The sequence below is a fragment of the Felis catus genome, chromosome A2 (assembly GCF_018350175.1).
Source record: "Felis catus isolate Fca126 chromosome A2, F.catus_Fca126_mat1.0, whole genome shotgun sequence".
Classification (NCBI taxonomy): Eukaryota; Metazoa; Chordata; class Mammalia; order Carnivora; family Felidae; genus Felis; species Felis catus.
The window spans coordinates 1,937,187-1,941,930 of NC_058369.1; positions in this window are offsets into that span (position 1 = coordinate 1,937,187).

Genomic DNA, 4,744 nt, shown 5'->3' on the forward strand with positions numbered 1-4,744 from the left:
GAAACTTTGTAACTTTGTGAATTTAAGAATTGTAAATTTTGAGTCAATATTACCAGGTGCATACAAATGTAGGCAGTTTTCATCCTAACAAATCTTACTTTGTATATTGTTACAATGTTATCAATATAACTTCTTATTCACAATAGTAAAAACTTAAATAATGGTTTTACCAATTTAATTAAGTAATAAGTAAGTCTAGCAAATGATATAAAAAGATTCTCATGAGAAAATATCTTAAACTTTATTGGATAATATAAAAGCAAAGTGAAGTAAAATATAAACCGTGACGAGATAATAGGCACACAGATTGAAGAAGAGAGGCCTCAGTGAATGAAGGCACCATTGATTCATGTATACTTACACCACTTAGTATGCCTTAGATACTTTCTGGAACTGCTCAGAAGTGTTGGTAAAAAGTGGGTGATGATACAGAAACAATCCTCCACTCGTGGAGTTGACACTAACCATTTCCCATAAAATTACAGATATAGTTCACCCTCATTTTCACAATGGTTAAAAATTTCAGGGTGTGTTATATATGTTGATGAGACTGGGCACTGGTATTTGGGACCAGACAGTTCATATTGATTTGAAGCATGCTGTATGGGTGTTTGTATTTAACATCCTCATGAAAGAATTTGAAATTGCCTCATATAACTCTTAGAACAATCTGAGGGTTGATGGGGGGGTGGGAATGAGGGGAGGGTGGGTGATGGGTATTGAGGAGGACACCTGTTGGGATGAGCACTGGGTGTTATATGGAAACCAATTTGACAATAAATTTCATATTAAAAAAAAGAAATTGCTTCATATATTTGTTACTATCATTTTGGGACTCCGGCATGTGGACTGAGATTTGTTCTGAAGAAAATCAGAATTTCTCATAGTTTAAGGAAGCTTCACATTATCCTCATACTTCTAACCCCTCAAGTCTTCTGTGAGCGGAGCAATAGCTATGCAAGCCCACTCTGATTCCCTAATAGAAGCAAGAAGAGGTAGCGATGGCAAAAGGGAAAGCTATCCAGGAATCAGTGAAGTGAGCTGCAGACTGGGGGTATCATATGAGCGATATCCCAATTTATTAGACATCCTCAAACAAGGAAAATTTTAATGACCACTTACAGGAGGAGAATGTGTAAGCTTTTGTTTTAATAATCCACGAAAGTCCCAAATGCCCACTTTGCTTTTTACGGGTATTGTTTCCACATGCTTAGACTTCCAACACATATTAGGAAAGAAAAATATAACAGTACTGTGCTTAATTAAAAGGCAAATGAAATCCAGTCTTTGTCCGTTTCTCCATGCTAACGCTTGTTTTCATAGCACAGCAGAGATTAGTGTCATTTCATAATCCTTATTACCACATTCAATGACTTCTCCCAGCATCCTTCCAATTGTACAAGTGACACAAGTTAAGCAATGGAAGCAGGGTCCTGCTCAAGCTTACGCACCTGAAAAAGGATAATGGAATCTCTCTATTTTGAAGGCCTAATGTGTGCCACGAGGTGTACTGGGTACTGTTGAAAATTTGAAATCTCAGAACTCTGGAGGACAAGTACAATTAGTAAAATTTCAAAATGTAACATTACATTTTAAACACAGTATTCAAAAGCCTACATCTATATGCCATTCTGGAAAAAATAAGGTACAGGGAACTAGAACAGATGAGAGGGTTAAGAATGGGGGGAAGTTTGTCAACAAATGAGCACTAGGACGTTGTTTTCTCGGAGGAGAGAGATGGAGTGTTTTGTATTTTAACTACGGTGGTACAAAGTGTGAATTTATGAAAACCCATAGAACTACACTTACAATGGCCAATTCTAGTCTTTCAAATAAATTATTAGAAAACAAAGATACGAAACTATCTTATGAACTAAAGGGAAGTTTAAACTCACTCACCCCCTGATTTTTAGATGTGTAAGGACAGTGCTTTCCACCTCCTAAAGACTTGCGACCCATCAGGCCTTTCTTGGAACCTCAACTGAAGTTCGAAAACACTCCAGGGTCACACCTGTCCTCACCTCCATCACCTTACCTGAGGGAAGAGAGGGAAAGCCAGCAATAGGTCTCTAGGTTGACATCAGGTTTCCTGGGCCAGAACTCTGGGAACGCTGTGGCTTGAAATTTAAAAGGAATTCCAGGGGCGCCTGGGTGGCGCAGTCGGTTGAGCGTCCGACTTCAGCCAGGTCACGATCTCGCGGTCTGTGAGTTCGAGCCCCGCGTCGGGCTCTGGGCTGATGGCTCGGAGCCTGGAGCCTGTTTCCGATTCTGTGTCTCCCTCTCTCTCTGCCCTTCCCCCATTCATGCTCTGTCTCTCTCTGTCCCAAAAATAAATAAACGTTGGAAAAAAAAATTAAAAAAAATAATAAAAAAATAAAAGGAATTCCACCGCGTTCTCAAGGGAATCCTCCGGGGAGGGGGGAGTCGGCCTGGTGGTGTTTCCTACTCCTTGGGTATATGCATAGGGTCCTGTCCCGAGGCCACCTGCAACTCCGTTCAGACTACCTGACATCTCAGGGACAAACCCAACTGTGCCCTTCACTGCTGCAAACTCCGCTATTGACGCACACTGGAGGGCGCTCCACTAGTCATTCCTGCGCAGAAATTCCATGTGGGTGCACGGAGAGTCCAGAGGAAGCACTGTAAACCAGCCACCCACATTCTTCCTCCAGAGCCGCGGCTCCCACATGAACTCACAACCTACTGCCGGCCACACTCTCCTTCGAATGGGTCACAGCCTCAACACCTACCACGTGGGCGACACACCAGGGAGGACGCGATACTCACGGCCATGCGCGTGCGCACTCACGCCTGCACTTTCGCAGTCTCTCGCCTCTGCCTGGCCAAACTTGCGAACCAGCGCCGCGCATGCGCTGTCAACACCCGGGGCGGGGGGGGGGGGCGGTCCTCCGCGCCGCGCAAGCGCTGTCAACACCCCGGGTTGCCTCAGTTCCAAACTCCCTGACGGCTCCAGGTGGAATCTGTGGGACCCTTTCCGCTGCACAGCCGTGGTCACTTGGGGAAATGTAGCTTAGAGTAAGAGCCTCCTCAGACATTATCATATCCCCCCCGCACCCCCCTCCAGTGCTCCCACCATGCAACGCGGATGCAGTCACATGGGTGCCGCGGAGTCACCTGGGAGTTCTGAATTGGCTGGCCTGCGCAGCCGCAGTCGCAGGCGCAGGCTCCGGCTCCTGCCGCGGCGAGTCCCTCCTGTGGCGGAGCTGAGACCGCAGGTGTTCTGGAAGCCGGAGAACGCGCAGTCTATATCTGAGTGGGGCTGGGGTGCTGAGGGGCCCGCCCCCATGCCCATCTACAAACTTCTGGGTGTCTCCTCCTTCCCAGGAGTCGTTGCCCGTCGCCCGGAAACGGGATGTCTGAGCTCGAGAGACGTTGGCTGTCCCCTGGCAGGATGCAGTGGGTGCGCTGGACTGCGACCCTGGACAGGAAAGGCCGCAGGCCCGGCGGCGGGAGCCGAGCCCGGGAGGACAGGACGGCGATGGGAACATCCAGGAGAGCGCCGCCGTGGCCAGCTGGGTTGTCAGGGGGCGAGGAGGCCTCTGCCGGCAGAAACTTGCAACAGCGAGGCGCTGGAGCCGGCGGCCCTTGACTCTCTGGGGTCGCAGGCTCTGGGTGTCAGGTTATGAAGACACGGGGCTAAGTGGGGGCAGGCAGGCTTTGTGCACAGTGAGGGTTCTGTAGCGTGACATCCCTTTTCCAGCAGGGCCCCTTGGGGGCCAGCGGAACCCTGTAGTATTTGGCACGGGGAACATAACCTTTGGATGTGAACCCAAGAGCGTGTTTGGATAAATGGGAACCCCACCCCCACCCCAGGGGAAGGTGTGTGTGTCTGTATGAACCTGGCCTTTCAATAAGCATTTAGACTTTGTACTGGGTGCTGTTGACTTACCAGTGACCGGGTGGGAAGGATCGTCTCTTTCCACTTGGAACTGAAATTCTATGGGGGAAAATGAAGGACATATAAAGAAATTATAAGGTGTATTGCAGGGTGGTTAAGTCGTAAAGGGAAAAAGCAAATAAGGGAAGGGTGCAGAGGTTCTTGGGTGTGTACGTGTTGCTTGGAGGTCTGTCAGTGTGCATTATTTTTGCGAGTGTGTGTATCTTTATCTCAGGTTGTGTCTGTCTCAGGGGCCACGTAGGACAGGGCTGGGATTGTCCCTGTGGCAGAGTTATGTTCAGCCAAGAGTGTCTGTGAGTCTCCTACGTTACAGTGGTGTTGCTTTGTCTCTGTGTATGTTTCCCATCCTGTGTATAATAACCTAATGTTGGCTGATGTGAAATGTTGGGGCTTGGGAACAAATGGTCAAGAAAGAATTCTTGAGACGTCTTTGGTACAAAACGGGTGGTTTTATTCAAGCACGGGGACAGAGCTGCCCTGGGATTGTGGGGAGTGGCTGATTATATACTTCCAGCTTGGGAGGGGCTTAGGGATAGCGTAAGTCTCTAAGGAGTTTGGAAGCAAGGTTTCCAGGACCTTGAGAGACTAGCTGTTGTTAGGAAAAGGTCGTTTACTATTGTCTAGTAAAACCTCAGTCATGAGACCCTTCAGATGTATATTGGTGGGCCATAAGCTTGGAGGATGATTACTAACATATATCTTGGTGGGCGAGGCATAGAGATAAAGGAAGTTTCCAAGGGGATTTTTTTTTATATGTTAAGGTAAACTTAGAGGGTCATGGAGGGCAGGCTAATGTCAAGCTAAGGTTGCCATTTGCCCTTAGGG